The 16,656-nt window shown below is 44.4% G+C and overlaps 1 protein-coding gene across 4 annotated transcripts in view; it reads left to right on the top strand.

Moving 5' to 3' along the window:
• The first annotated feature begins 13,195 nt into the window (after window positions 1-13,195).
• Window positions 13,196-16,656, top strand: part of LOC141272501 (NXPE family member 1-like) — a 254,134-nt gene continuing 250,673 nt past the window's right edge. For 2 of the 4 annotated variants that reach the window (XM_073683301.1, XM_073683298.1), the window contains exon 1: window positions 13,198-13,308. The gene's annotated coding sequence lies outside the window, so the exon portion shown is untranslated. Of the gene's footprint in view, window positions 13,309-13,920; window positions 13,965-16,656 lie in introns of those variants that run through there. The other 2 variants (XM_073683299.1, XM_073683300.1) reach the window with 2 other exon arrangements.

Raw genomic sequence — 16,656 nt, 5'->3', positions numbered from 1 at the left:
CTCTGCAGAAGGCCATCTAGTCTGGGATAGTGGGCTAAAAATTGCTGGACAACCAGGTTCAACACGTGAGCCATACAAGGCACGTGTGTGACATTGCCCCGGCGAAGGGCCGCACCCAGGTTTGCAGCATTGTCGCACATGGCCTTCCCTGGTTTCAGGTCCAGTGGAGACAACCATTCATGAAATTGGTTCTCCAGAGCTGACCACAACTCCTCAGCTGTGTGACTCACATTTCCCAGACATTTCAATGTAAAAACCGCCTGATGACGTTGAGCCCTACTGCCAGCATAGTAAGGAGGTGTGCAGGATCCCTTCTGCGCAGTTAGAAAGCTTGTGGCATGACCAGACAGGGATTGGGTGCAGGTGGAAGACCGAGAGGAGGTTGAGGAGGCAGAAGCAGTGGAGGAAAAATGACATAAAGAGGATTGACGCACAACTCGTGGGGACGGCAAGACTTGGACAGCAGCCCCTTGTCCTGCTGTCACCATAGTTACCCAGTGCCCAGTCAGCGACATGTAACGCCCCTGTCCATGCTAACTCGTCCAAGTGTCTGTGGTGAAATGCACCCTGTCACACACAGAGTTTCTCAAAGAAGCGGTGATGTTGTGTGCGACATGCTGGTGGAGCGCAGGCACACCTTTCTTTGAGAAGTAGTGCCGACTGGGCATCTGGTACTGGGGCACTGCGACGGACATAAGGTCTCGAAAATCCTCTGTGTCCACCAGGCGGAAAGGCAGCATTTCTGTAGCCAAGAGCTTGCAGATGGTGAAATTCAACCTCTTAGCTTTCTCATGGCTAGGAGGAAATGGTCTTTTACTTGTCCACATCTGAGGGACCGAGGGCTGGCTATTGTGCTTAGACGGGGTTGATAAGGGTGTCCCCGGCAAACTGCCGGTCTGTGAGGAAGATGCAGGCGGACATGTTAGGTTGCCTTGATCCAAAGGTGGTGCTATCGATGTCGGACAGCGCTCAAGACCAGCTGGTGTTACCACCTCCAAAGAAAATGATGACCTGCCAATCACGCTGGCTGTTGCGGGTAAAGAGGTGGCAGGTCTGCGCCCCAAAACAGGTGTGACTGCTGTCCCCCCAGTCACAGAGGATGAAGAGGCCGCGGATGCACAAGATATGGCAGACGGTGGTTGGCCCGGCCGGCTAGACCGCATTGTAGCACACTGAGCTTCCCACTGCAACTTATGCTTCATGTCCATGTGCCGGTTCATGCATGAAGTACTCAAACTATGTATTTTTTGGCCTCTACTTAGCTTTTGCTGACAAATGTTACAGATAACACGAGTTGGGTCATCTTTATCGATCTGAAAAAATGCCCAGGCTATGCAAGGCTTAGCACCCATGCGACCTGAAGAGCCACCACGACTTGTGGTGAGAGGCAGAGTTGTGTTTGAGGATGCAGTTGTTGACGTGCTTCCAGTACTACGTCTCTGTCCAGGAAGGCGCAACCTGACCTCGTCGTCACTAGCATCTTCCTCCACCTCCTCTGCTGACCTCATCTCTTGGCTGACTGTGGGTTGACAGTAAGTGGGATCTCCGACCTCATCATCATCACCCTGTGCGTTATCACACCCGTCGTCCTCAGAGCCAACCTGTTCCTGCCCTGACAAAAAACTAAAGTTGTCGCTCCAATCAGGTATTTGAGTCTTATCATCGTCTTCCTCATTGTCTCCACCAACAGGAGTTACAGTTTGGGAATGAGGGTCTACATTATGGTCAGAACCTTCTGCGTCTGGTCCTGGATCCGACTCATAAAGATTCTGGGCATCAGTGCAGATCATTTCCTCGTCTGGATTCACAGAAGCGCTGGAGTCGACCTCTGATTCCCAGGCTATAGTATGAGTAAACAGCTCTGCAGACTCAACCATCTGTTCTACCTCATACTCAGACGGGCAGCTGGAGATTTGAGAGCTGTGAGGAAGCAAGTGCGATTTGGGTGACACTTTTGAGGACTGGAGTATTTGTGATGTTGAAGTTGATGTGGAGGAGAGCCCACTTAAAGGAGCACTTGATATCCGTTGAAGCACCTGCTGTTTTTGTGCCTCATCTGGAATTTGTAGCGATTGGCGTGGCCGTAAGAAAGGGATCTTATCACATTGTCCGCTAAAAGAAGTAGACATTTTAGTTTGGCTGGAAGATGGTCTTTCTTCTGCACCTACCCCACGGACACAACCTTTTTTCCCCTTCCCAACACGCCTATTCCCCTTTCCACCAGCAGCAGGCCTTTTTCCACTCATTTTGGTTGTTAACTAATTCACAACTCTGGAGCTGTTTGCACAAAAAAACAATGGATGGTAACCGAGCAGAGCTGAGTGGCCAAACTGTGGTATTAGGCCAAAACTATTGGCTGGGTTAGATGCAGAAAAAAATTATTTTTAATTTGCAACCTGATGGAGGTCAGTATAGATGGACTAATAGACCAAGTCCCACACACCGCTAGAAGCCCAAATATTTTTTCAGAGCTAGATGCAGAAAATTTTTTTATTCAATTTGCAACCTGATGGAGGTCAGTATAGATGGACTAATAGACCAAGTCCCACACACTGCTAGAAGCCCAAATATTTTTTCAGAGCTAGATGCAGAAAAAAATTATTTTTAATTTGCAACCTGATGGAGGTCAGTATAGATGGACTAATAGACCAAGTCCCACACACTGCTAGAAGCCCAAATATTTTTTCAGAGCTAGATGCAGAAAAAAATTATTTTTAATTTGCAACCTGATGGAGGTCAGTATAGATGGACTAATAGACCAAGTCCCACACACTGCTAGAAGCCCAAATATTTTTTCAGAGCTAGATGCAGAAAAAAATTATTTTTAATTTGCAACCTGATGGAGGTCAGTATAGATGGACTAATAGACCAAGTCCCACACACCGCTAGAAGCCCAAATATTTTTTCAGAGCTAGATGCAGAAAAAAATTATATTCAATTTGCAACCTGCTGGACGTCAGTATAGAAAGACTAATAGAACAAGTCCCACACACTGCTAGAAGCCCAAATATTTTTTCAGAGCTAAATGAAGAAAAAAATTATTTTTAATTTGCAACCTGATGGAGGTCAGTATAGATGGACTAATAGACCAAGTCCCACACACTGCTAGAAGCCCAAATATTTTTTCAGAGCTAGATGCAGAAAAAAATTATTTTTAATTTGCAACCTGATGGAGGTCAGTATAGATGGACTAATAGACCAAGTCCCACACACCGCTAGAAGCCCAAATATTTTTTCAGAGCTAGATGCAGAAAATTTTTTTATTCAATTTGCAACCTGATGGAGGTCAGTATAGAAGGACTAATAGAACAAGTCCCACACACTGCTAGAAGCCCAAATATTTTTTCAGAGCTAAATGAAGAAAAAAATTATTTTTAATTTGCAACCTGATGGAGGTCAGTATAGATGGACTAATAGACCAAGTCCCACACACTGCTAGAAGCCCAAATATTTTTTCAGAGCTAGATGCAGAAAAAAATTATTTTTAATTTGCAACCTGATGGAGGTCAGTATAGATGGACTAATAGACCAAGTCCCACACACCGCTAGAAGCCCAAATATTTTTTCAGAGCTAGATGCAGAAAATTTTTTTATTCAATTTGCAACCTGATGGAGGTCAGTATAGATGGACTAATAGACCAAGTCCCACACACTGCTAGAAGCCCAAATATTTTTTCAGAGCTAGATGCAGAAAAAAAATATTTTTAATTTGCAACCTGATGGAAGTCAGTATAGATGGACTAATAGACCAAGTCCCACACACTGCTAGAAGCCCAAATATTTTTTCAGAGCTAGATGCAGAAAAAAATTATTTTTAATTTGCAACCTGATGGAGGTCAGTATAGATGGACTAATAGACCAAGTCCCACACACCGCTAGAAGCCCAAATATTTTTTCAGAGCTAGATGCAGAAAAAAATTATATTCAATTTGCAACCTGCTGGACGTCAGTATAGAAGGACTAATAGACCAAGTCCCACACACTGCTAGAAGCCCAAATATTTTTTCAGAGCTAGATGCAGAAAAAAATTATTTTTAATTTGCAACCTGATGGAGGTCAGTATAGATGGACTAATAGACCAAGTCCCACACACCGCTAGAAGCCCAAATATTTTTTCAGAGCTAGATGCAGAAAATTTTTTTATTCAATTTGCAACCTGATGGAGGTCAGTATAGATGGACTAATAGACCAAGTCCCACACACTGCTAGAAGCCCAAATATTTTTTCAGAGCTAGATGCAGAAAAAAATTATTTTTAATTTGCAACCTGATGGAGGTCAGTATAGATGGACTAATAGACCAAGTCCCACACACTGCTAGAAGCCCAAATATTTTTTCAGAGCTAGATGCAGAAAAAAATTATTTTTAATTTGCAACCTGATGGAGGTCAGTATAGATGGACTAATAGACCAAGTCCCACACACCGCTAGAAGCCCAAATATTTTTTCAGAGCTAGATGCAGAAAAAAATTATATTCAATTTGCAACCTGCTGGACGTCAGTATAGAAGGACTAATAGAACAAGTCCCACACACTGCTAGAAGCCCAAATATTTTTTCAGAGCTAAATGAAGAAAAAAATTATTTTTAATTTGCAACCTGATGGAGGTCAGTATAGATGGACTAATAGACCAAGTCCCACACACTGCTAGAAGCCCAAATATTTTTTCAGAGCTAGATGCAGAAAAAAATTATTTTTAATTTGCAACCTGATGGAGGTCAGTATAGATGGACTAATAGACCAAGTCCCACACACCGCTAGAAGCCCAAATATTTTTTCAGAGCTAGATGCAGCAATTTTTTTTATTCAATTTGCAACCTGATGGAGGTCAGTATAGATGGACTAATAGACCAAGTCCCACACACTGCTAGAAGCCCAAATATTTTTTCAGAGCTAGATGCAGAAAAAAATTATTTTTAATTTGCAACCTGATGGAGGTCAGTATAGATGGACTAATAGACCAAGTCCCACACACTGCTAGAAGCCCAAATATTTTTTCAGAGCTAGATGCAGAAAAAAATTATTTTTAATTTGCAACCTGATGGAGGTCAGTATAGATGGACTAATAGAACAAGTCCCACACGCTGCTAGAAGCCCAAATATTTTTTCAGAGATAAATGAAGAAAAAAATTATTTTTAATTTGCAACCTGATGGAGGTCAGTATAGATGGACTAATAGACCAAGTCCCACACACTGCTAGAAGCCCAAATATTTTTTCAGAGCTAGATGCAGAAAAAAAATATTTTTAATTTGCAACCTGATGGAGGTCAGTATAGATGGACTAATAGACCAAGTCCCACACACCGCTAGAAGCCCAAATATTTTTTCAGAGCTAGATGCAGAAACATTTTTTATTCAGTTTGCAACCTGATGGAGGTCAGTATAGATGGACTAATAGAATGATGCTATGCCCAAAAGATTTTACTTCACTAGGTGCAGTAAAAAAATTGGTATTCTATACACAGGTGGTATATCTTGCAACACAGATAGGCTACTCCACTGACTAACACACTCTGCAATAGGCCAAAAAGGATTAGCTTTGCTAGATTCAGCCAAATGCTGTGAAAAAAACTTGCACAGCACTGGCACAGACCTGCCTGGCAAAAACTGATAGGAACTGATGTAACCTAGTCCTGAAAAGGACTCCAATTACAATTAGTCTTTACTCCCACAATCTATCTATTTAAGAGCACAGACCTGCCTGATAAAAGTCGTAGGAAATGCTGTAACCTAGTCCTTAAAAGGACTGCAATCACAACTATTCCCTACTCCCAAGCTATCTGTATATTTGTGTGAAAATTGGCTTGAAATTAACAAGGTATAGCGCACACAGCAACAGCGGTGCCGTCTAACACGCAGCTGCAGCAGTGAGAAAATGGTGGCGACGGGGAAAATGGCTTGGTCTTATAGGGCAAGGACATGTGACATACACTGCCAATCACACATGCCCTTGCTTGTGTGAAAAAAAGCACTTCGCTCCGTGTGTGCGCTGCTGATAGGCTGACAGATTGCACCTCCCCACTGCAAATGCGGGAAAGAGAAAAAAAAATGGAGATCTTCATTGTTCCTGCAGAGATCCATCCCCTGCCCCTCCCCCCGCCCCGCTGTACACTCAAACTGCGTATTAACATTAATTTTCATCATTACTGAGAAAAAATCCAGTTATGATTTTGGTGCACGAACAGTTATCGAACATAACCTCGAACAGCCGAATTTTTCTCAAATTGTTCGTGTTCGCCGACCGGCTCGAACACCGCCCAAAACAGCTCGAATTTGAGATTGGCGAACAGTTCGAGTAGAACAACGCTCATCTCTAGTCGTCACTAGCATCCTCCTCCACCTCCTCTGCTGACCTCATCGACTGGCTGTCTGTGGGTTGACAGTAAGTGGGATCTGCAACCTCGTCATCATCACCCGGTGTGTTCTCACACCCGTCGTCCTCAGAGCCAACCTCTTCCTGCCCTGACAAAAAACTCAAGTTGTCGCTCCAATCCGGTATTTGAGCCTCATCATTGTCTTCCTCATTGTCTCCACCAACAGGAGTTACAGTTTGGGAACGAGGGTCTACATTATGGTCAGAACCTTCTGCGTCTGGTCCTGGATCCGACTCATAAAGATTCTGGGCATCAGTGCAGATCATTTCCTCGTCTGGATTCACAGAAGCTCTGGAGCCGACCTCTGATTCCCAGGCTATAGTATGAGTAAACAGCTCTGCAGACTCAACCATCTGTTCTACCCCATACTCAGACGGGCAGCTGGAGACTTGGGAGCTGTGAGGAAGCAAGTGCGATTGGGGTGACACCTCTGAGGACTGGAGTATTTGTGATGTTGAAGTTGAGGTGGAGAAGAGCCCACTTAAAGGAGCACTTGATATCCGTTGAAGCACCTGCTGTTTTGTGCCTCATCTGGAAATTGTAGCGATTGGCGTGGCCGTAAGAAAGGGATCGTATCACATTGTCCGCAAAAAGAAGTAGACATCTTAGTTTGGCTGGAAGATGGTCTTTCTTCTGCAGATGTTACTGTTGCTTTAACACCTACCCCACGGACACAACCTTTTTTTCCCTTCCCAACACGCCTATTCCCCTTTCCACCAGCAGCAGGCCTTTTTCCACTCATTTTGGTGGTTAACTAATTGACAACTCTGGAGTTGTTTGCACAAAAAACGATGGATGGGAACCGAGCAGAGCTGAGTGGCCAAACTGTGGTATTAGCCCAAAAGGATTTGCTAGGTTAGATGCAGTAAAACTATTTTACTACATACACAGGTGGTGGAGCTTAGTGTAGATGAACTAACAGAATGAGTCCCACAGACTGCTACTATGCCCAAAATTATTTTCCGAGCTAGATGCAGATAAAAATTATTTGTAATTTGCAAGCTGGAGGAGCTTAGTATAGATGGACTAAGAATAAGTCCCACACACTGCTACAAGCCCAAAATTATTTTCCGAGCTAGATGCAGATAAAAATTATTTGTAATTTGCAAGCTGGTGGAGCTTAGTATATATGGCCTAATAGAATGAGTACCACACATTGCTAATATGCCCAAAATTATTTTACAGGCAAGATGCAGCTAAAAATTATTATTAATTTCAAAACTGGTGGAGCTTGGTATAGATGGCCTAATACAATGAGTACCACACACTGCTACTATGCCCAAAATTATTTTCCAGGCAAGATGCAGCTAAAAATTATTAGTAATTTCAAAGCTGGTGGAGCTTGGTATAGATGGCCTAATACAATGAGTACCACACACTGCTACTATGCCCAAAATTATTTTCCAGGCAAGATGCAGCTAAAAATTATTAGTAATTTCAAAACTGGTGGAGCTTGGTATAGATGGCCTAATACAATGAGTACCACACACTGCTACTATGCCCAAAATTATTTTACAGGCAAGATGCAGCTAAAAATGATTATTAATTTCAAAACTGGTGGAGCTTGGTATAGATGGCCTAATACAATGAGTACCACACACTACTACTATGCCCAAAATTATTTTCCAGGCAAGATGCAGCTAAAAATTATTAGTAATTTCAAAGCTGGTGGAGCTTGGTATAGATGGCCTAATACAATGAGTACCACACACTACTACTATGCCCAAAATTATTTTCCGAGCTAGATGCAGATAAAAATTATTTGTAATTTGCAAGCTGGAGGAGCTTAGTATAGATGGACTAAGAATAAGTCCCACACACTGCTACAAGCCCAAAATTATTTTCCGAGCTAGATGCAGAAAAAAATTATTACTAATTTGCAAGCTGGTGGAGCTTAGTACAGATGGCCTAATCAAATGATGCTATGCCCAAAAGGTTTTACTTGGCTAGGTGCAGTAAAAAAAATTGTATTCTATACACAGGTAGTGTAGCTTGCAACACAGATACTCTACTCCACTGACTAACGCACACTGCAAGAGGCCAAAAAGGATATTTTTTTACTGTGCATACAGCGGAATTTCACCCCCAAAAAATGACAATGTAGGCTAGTAGAGCTTGCTTGCTGTATCATGTTAGTAAGTGAAAAAATAGATTGAAGGAATACTCGTGCATGGAGCATGGAGCCCGGAGCCCAATAGAAGCAGTGCATAACAGAGTTCTCTGTCATGGGCCCTGCTGCTTTTGTCTGGACCATCCGTAATAGCACAAGAAAAAAAAAATCTGCTGGAAGTCTAGAGAGATGGACAAGAGAGACTAAGTAACTGTAAGCAAACACCACCCTATGCTGTAACAAACTGAAAATGAAAGTAAACAAAGAATTGTGCTAGCGGGAACTAAATGTTGCTTGCAAATTTGCAGGGAGTGAGACTTTTGTGTGATGGACCTGATAATGTGACCCAGAAAGTTTCCTGGGTATAAAGGCCCTGTGTGCGAGATTGCAGGGGCTTTTGGAGCCAAGAGAGCGCAGGGTGCGGATGTGCACCACAGGAGACGCTGCAGCCAGGGAGATTTGGCGCCAAGTTGCAGAGTGGAGCAGACATGCTCCAGAGGTACAGAAGAGCCCAGTGCTACAGGCCTCAGCTGGAGGGCTGCGCTGCACCAGAGTTGGACATCGCCTAAGAGGCTCCGCACTCCTCACAAAAGCCCCCCCTGAGCCCTGCACATGTTGGTCAGAGTCAGGACCTGCGCCCCACACTGAGTAAGTTCCCGGGATCCGACACCGCCTGTCAAGAGCCGAAGTCAGGACCCCCAAGCGTGAGAGACTACCATCGACGGTCCAGCCGAGGAGAGCTGAGAGAGGACCGCGACAGAAAAGACACGTCAGCAGCAGCAGAGGAATAACGCAAATGAACAGAGCCGTCACTTACAACTCTAACCTACGGACAGGGAAGAGTTTGGGATTAGGATCTCACGTTGGGTGGGGGCCGTTTGGTGCATGGGAGGCTAAACGGGATCTGATAGACTTTATCTGGAAGAGACTTGCGACATAACGGGAAGAACCGGTGACCCCCACTGGGGCCATATAAAGAGAACTCACATGTGACTCCCACGACTGGGTGCATCACACTGTTGCAAAGAACTGTTCTATTATTCACTAAAATATTTCTCATTGCTATTGCAAGTTGCTTTCTATTACCCTTGCTACTAACCCCCTTTGTAGAATAGTTGTTATACATATAAAGTGGCTATATCAACCCCTAACAGTTCTCGTCTTGTGTCTTTGTGCATTGCATTCCAGCACCTGCATTACATTTGGCTTAGTCGGCAGGATGCAACATTCAGACACAGGGATGGTGGATCAGTCTAAAACCCAACCCACCTGGGGAAGCATTCCCCTTGGATCTATGCTTAGCAATATACCAAAATTTACGGGTGACAATGTATTGATGTGGGACTGGGTTGAAAGTCTGAAAAGTATGTTAAGCATGTACCCCATGACACCTGCCTCACAGACAGAGTTAGCCTTGTTGATTTTGGATGGAGAGGTCCGACGGACGGTAATGTTCAGGCAAGCACAGGACCGTGATATGGTAGACAACGTGATCAAGATTTTAGAGGACATGCAAGGTGACACTGCCAATTTTAGGTGATTTAAGCACTTTCCTCTTTCAGCTATGTGTACACAATGCGGTTTTAATGCGTTTCCGAGGCTGTTTTTCTGCCGCGGAAAAACATTAAAACTGCTTGTTAATGGGTCTGCCATGTATAGCAATGGTAATCCGTATGTGCTGTGCACATGATATGAAAATTTCCACTCCGGATTACCATTGCGGTAAAAACCGCAGCATTACCATTTATTGCGCGATTCCGTGGCAAATTTGTGCCCATTGACTTGCATTGAATCGCAGCAAACCCGCAGGTAGAATATCTATACCTGTGGAATTACTGGGTTTCAATGAAAATCAATAGGTGCAAAGGGCGGGTGGTACCCGGGTCGGGAAAGGAGGCTATTAGTCCTCTCATCCGACCGCTGCTCTGGCTGATAACAGCAAGAGCTGCATGGATGGGAGAAGCAGCAGCCTGCTCTTCCCAGCCCGCATGCCCGTAGTAGTAAAAAAAGAAAAAAGTAAAAATAAAAAAATAAACCTTTATAGTCACCTGTCCGGCGGCCCCCGGTGTACTCCTGGTCACCGGCGATGCTACACTACAGGGAGCGGGCTCGCGCCCTACACTGTACCAAGCTGCCAGGATCTGCGGTGATGTCACTGATCAGGTGATGGTCACGTGACCATCAGTTGATCAGTGCCGGCAGCAATCAGCTGATAGTCACGTGACCATCAGCTGATGCTCACTCTGGAAACATTTGCAAGAATGTTCCCAGGGTGGTAATCTCACTGGGGCTGATCAGCTTATCTTAGCTCACTGGGGCTGATCAGCTGTTCTTCAGCTGATGAACCCCAGTGACCTCTTGCAGCAGCATGTATACTGACAGGGGTGATTTTAACTGTATGTGTTTTTTATTTAATTAAAATACTTTATTCTGGCCGTCTTTTATTGAAAAAGCGGCGACCATTTTACTACGCCGTTAGTAATAGGGGGAGTCTTCATTTCTAACCTGGGCTTCACGTCAGCCACCAATACAAGGCTGACGTGAACCCCAACTCCATTACCCCACTCGCCACCGCTACAGGGCAGTCGGAGGAGCAAGGCTAAGCACCATTCGGCATTTCTGGGACTGCTGAGGGGTGATATTAATAGCTGCGGAGGGGGCTAGTATCCATGGCCCTTTCCATGGCTATTAATAGCAGCCCACAGCAGTCTAGTTTAGCTTTTGCTGGTTCGATTTTATAGTCGGACCCCACATCAATTTTTTTTCTGGGGTCCCCCTGTAATCTAGCCAGTAAAGCTAAACAAACAGCTGTGGGCTGATATTATTAGCCAGGGAACATTGTTGGCTAATGGCCCCTTCCCCAGATACTAATATCAGCCCCCAGTGGTTGGCTTTCCCTCTGCTGGTTATAAAAATGACGCGGTAGCCCACGCCATGTTTTTTTTTTATTTTAGGCTCTGTACCTATAATTCAGACTTAGCAGCGCTTTGGACGCAAATTTTTTCTGCGTCCAAAACATTGCATTCTATTGAATACAGGTAAATTCACATGTGTTCACTGAACCATGCGGATTTATTGCATTCAATACATTCTAGTGATCAAATTTATGTTGCGGAGATTAGCGACTCCGCAAGAGAATTTGACATGCTGCGGTCTTGAAAGACACGCCGCATGTCATTGTCCACAGGTGATTCGCAGCCTCTGATGCACGCATAGTGGACATGGGATTTCTAGAAATCCCTTCTACTATGCTGTAACATCTGGACGCTGCGGGTTTGACGCTGTATAAACACGCAGCGTCAAACCAGCAGCGGCTCTTGACCGTGGCCACGTACCCAAACTCATCCACAGCATGTCAATTTCTGTAGTGGACACGCTAGTCTCCGCTGCAGATTTTGACCGATTGAAGTGTCATTATACGCAGTGAATTCACATGTACCGACAATAAAAGTGGGGTATTATCTGTGTGACTGGTGCCCTAAGCAAACTCCATCGGTGTGCATTATAATACTACACAGCCACCCCCTCCATGAATTGGTAGGTTAGTGAGTGGCTGTCTGCATCAGTATCCTGCAAATGTGCTGCCCCCGCCTTTATCATGGAGGCTTGCTGCAATCTGCAGTGCATTGTTAATCTGACCTGGTGTTGGTAAGGCATCATCTTTTACTGTGATGTTTTTTGAAATGTTGTCTAATGTTAACCATTTGTTGACTTTGCCTCAGAAACAGCATTTTTTATGTCACCCCACAAGTATTCTATCTGATTAAGTTCTGGGGATTGGGCTGGCCACTCCATAACCTCAATTTTGTTGGACTAGAATGGTGTGTTTAGGGTCATTGTCTTGTTGAAACATCCAATTCAAGGGCATATCCTCTTCATCGTAATGCAGCATGACCTCTAGAAGTATTTTAATATATGCAAACTGGTCCATGATCCCTGATATGCGGTAAATAGGTCCAGCACCATAGTAAGAGAAACATGCCCATATCATGATGCTTGCATCACCATGCTTCACTCTCTTCAGAGTGTACTGTGGCTTGAATGCAGAGTTTGGGGGTCGTCTTACGAACTGTCTGCGGTCCTTGGACCCAAAAAGAATAATTTTACTTTCATCTGTCCAAAAAAGGTTTCTCCATTTCTTTTTAGGCCAATTGATGTGTTCTGTGTCAAATTGTATCCGCTTCAGTATGTTTTTTTAACAGTGGAACTTTGCGGGGACTTCTTGGTAAGAGATTAGCTTCACACAGGCGTCTTTTGTCACAGTACTCACAGGTAACTTGAGACTGTCTTTGGTCATCCTGGAGCTGAGCCTTTGCCATTCTGGCTATTCTTTGACCCATTCGAATGGTAGTCTTCCCTTTTCTTCCACGTCTCTCTGGTTTTGCTTTATATTTTAAAGCATTGGAGATCATTTTAGGTGAATAGCCTATCATTGTCTGGACTTCTTAACAGACAAAACACACAGACTCAAAAACATGCAGATCATGAATGCTGAGTCTTTTGATTTTCTTAGAATCTACTGCACCAACTGGTAAATGGTTTGACATGTGGTAATATCATTTATACCAAAAAGAGTGATTAATCTGGTTAGTCATACTGGACTGCTATTATTTTGAACACTACTGTATCTGCTGTCAGGTTCACTTTAACTCTCTACAAGAGGCAATTTCCATACGAGATTTTTTATAATATATATAAGATTTGCACTCCTCCCAGCAGGTGTCTGCATGTTAAAGTGCAAAGTACAGTATCATGAAACTTCACTGAATTACCATATGTCTCTCTACACATAACTTCCTTCTGTGCTTCCATCCGAGGTTGACTGGTAAGTTAGATCTACAGAATTAATCTTATTATTGCAACTTGTACAACTAAGACTACTTTAACCAAGCGGTAAATATGGTCTATGCTTGAAACATATATCAAATTTATAATTTATTTGCATGCAAAAGCTATGTTAATATGCCTTAAAAAGCTTAATAGATAATCATTAAATGAATATATTTTGTGCACATAAATACATGTATGGGGAAAATAAGTATTTGATACACTGCCAATTTTGCAAGTTTTCCCACGTACAGAGAATGCAGAGGTCTATAATTTTTATGAGTTTTAAATAATTAAATTGCATTTAATTGTATGAAATAAGTATTTGATCACTTATCAACCAGCAACAATGCTGGCTCTCACAGACCTGTTAGTTTTTGTTTAAGAAACCCACCTACTATGCACTCATTACCTGTATTAATTGCACCTGTTTGAACTGTCTACCTTCATAAAAGACACTTGTCCACACACTGTTACGCTCGCGCCCAGACTGACTGGCGTGAGCGTGATTAGTGATCCCACTGTACCATGAACTGAGGAGTGCCTGGAGGGGCGTAACTAAGTATCAACTCGGTCCGACCAAGGTCACACAGCGGCTCAGTCGACTCTGTGAACCAGTGAGGAACCGAGCAGAGGGACCAGGTGTTACTCCAGGTCAGACCCCGGTCAAAGTTGTTGACCCACACTGGGGAATGCAGGAACAGGCAGGTTAGGCTGGTATACAGACAGGTGGGTACTGGCTGGCATGGCTGGTATGACGACAGGTGGGTATTGGCAGGCACGGCTGGTATGCAGACAGGAGGGGACTGGCAGGCTCGGCTGGTATGCAGACAGGCGGGTACTGGCAGGTAGGAACGCAGGCAAGGAAAAACCGCCAGAGCGGTGAACAAGCAGAGCAGAGCAAAACCGCAGGCGCGGTGAACAAGCAGAGTGGAGTAAAACCACAGGCGCGGTGTACAAGCAGAGCGGAACCGCCGGAGCGGTGAACAAGCAAAGCGGAGCAAAACCGCAGGCACGGTGAACAAGCAGAGCAGAACCGCCAGAGCGGTGAACAAGCAGAGCAGAATAGAACCGCAGGTGCGGTAAACAAGTGGAGCAGACTGGAACCGCCAGAGCGGTGAACAGGCAGAGCAGAACAGAACCGCAGGTGCTGTAAACAAGCGGAGTAGAGCGGAACCGCCGGAGCGGTGAACAAGCGGAGCAGGACAGAGCAGAAGGTGAAGGCAGACAGGACAGGGCTCTGTTCACATGGAACAGACTGGAGAACACAAGAAGATAGCTGGAACACAGGGTTTAGATACAGAGGCAGGGAAACAGAACGAGCAGAACCAGATACACACAAGATACTTGCAATGAAGTTGCGAGTGGACACAAAACTCACAAACAGAAGTACAGATACAATGAGTTGGAGTTAGGTGCAGGTTCAGATACTGCAGGAAAGGGAAAGGAACAGACAGAGACAAACAGGTAATGGACTAGAACACTGTTCAGACAGGAACTGAACCGGGAACAAGATACAGGAACGAGCCTGGGAACTCAGCCCCCAGGGTGGCGGAAACAGACTAGAAGTCAGAGATACAGGTAGTGGCCCTGGGTACCCGGCCCCCAGGGTGGCGGAAACAGACTAGAGTCAGGACAGGACCTGGCACCTCAGTTTGAAAAGACAAGCTGAGTGAAAGTGTTGCTCAGGCACCTCCCACTGTGTGGAGGGGGTTTAAGTATCCAGTGACTCACAGCAATAGGCTGGGGATGCATTAGGACTGTGCACACAGTAGCTATAATAAACAAGCAGAAAGCCGCGCCGACACCCTAAGCAATCACACAAGAGACATGGACAGAGCAGACATTGGAGCAAAGAGTGCAGCATGGACTGACAGGTAAGATTGTGGTCTTGCATAGTGGGAGGTGGTGCACTATGCAAGCACGCCGCCAGGGATGTTACCCACATTTAATCAATCACACTCAAACCTCTTCATCATGGAAAAGAACAAATAGCTGTCTAAGGGAACAAGGGACAAAATTGTAGATCTGTACAAAGCTGGGCTGGGCTACAGGACAGTAGGCAAGGAGCTTGGTAAGAAGGCAACAACTGTTGGCACAATTATTAGAAAATAAAAGAAACACATGACTGTCAATCTTCCTCGGTCTGGGGCTCCATGCTTGATCTCGCCTCATGGGGTAAGGATGAGTCTAAGAAAGGTCTGGAATGAGCCCAGAACTACACGGGTGGACCCGGTCAATGACCTGAAGAGAGCTGGGATCACAGTCTCAAACATTATCTTTAGCAACACACTATGCCGTTAAGGATTAAAATCCTGCAGGGCACACAAGGTCCCCCTGCTCGCGCCAGCACATGTCCAGGCCCGTTTGAAGTTCACCAATGACCATCTGGATGTTCCAGAGGAGGCATGGGTGAAGGTCATGTGGTCACATGAGACCAAAATAGAACTTTTGGTATCAACTCCACTCGCTGTGTTTGGAGGAAGAAGAATGAGTACAACTATTAAAATAATTGTAATAAATTTCTTGCTTATTTTAATAATCATTATTGTATACACGTTTAGAAGGTACATAGATACATATGCAGTACAGACTAAAAGTATGGACACATCTTCTCATTTAGAGATTTTTCTGTATTTTCATGACTATGAAAATTGTACATTCACACTGAAGGCATCTAAACTATGAATTAACACATGTGGAATTATATGCTTAACAAAAAAGTGTGAAACAACTGAAAATATGTCTTATATTCTAGGTTCTTCAAAGTTGCCACCTTTTGCTTTGATGACTGCTTTGCACACTCTTGGCATACTCTTGATGAGCTTCAAGAGGTAGTCACCGGAAATGGTCTTCCAACAATTTTGAAAGAGTTCCCAGAGATGCTTAGCACTTGTTGGCCCTTTTGCCTTCACTCTGCGGTCCATCTCACCCCAAACCATCTCGATTGGGTTCAGGTCTGGTGACTGTGGAGGCCAGGTCATCTGGCGTAGCACCCCATCACTCTCCTTCTTGGTCAAATAGCCCTTACACAGCCTGGAGGTCTGTTTGGGGTCATTGTCCTGTTGAAAAATAAATGATGGTCCAACAAAACGCAAACCGGATGGAATAGCATGCCGCTGCAAGATGCTGTGGTAGCCATGCTGGTTCAGTATGCCTTCAATTTTGAATAAATCCCCAATAGTGTCACCAGCAAAGCACCCACATACCATCACACCTCCTCCTCCATGCTTCACGGTGGGAACCAGGCATGTAGAGTCCATCTGTTCACCTTTTCTACGTTGCACAAAGACACAGTGGTTGGAACCAAAGATCTCACATTTGGACTCATCAGACCAAAGCACAT

Source organism: Phyllobates terribilis, unplaced genomic scaffold (assembly GCF_046119375.1).
Source record: "Phyllobates terribilis strain yellow unplaced genomic scaffold, ASM4611937v1 Scaffold_5__5_contigs__length_657084704, whole genome shotgun sequence".
Taxonomy (NCBI): domain Eukaryota; kingdom Metazoa; phylum Chordata; class Amphibia; order Anura; family Dendrobatidae; genus Phyllobates; species Phyllobates terribilis.
The sequence above is the reverse complement of the archived record's forward strand: the minus strand, read 5'-3'. Positions and strand labels throughout refer to the sequence as shown.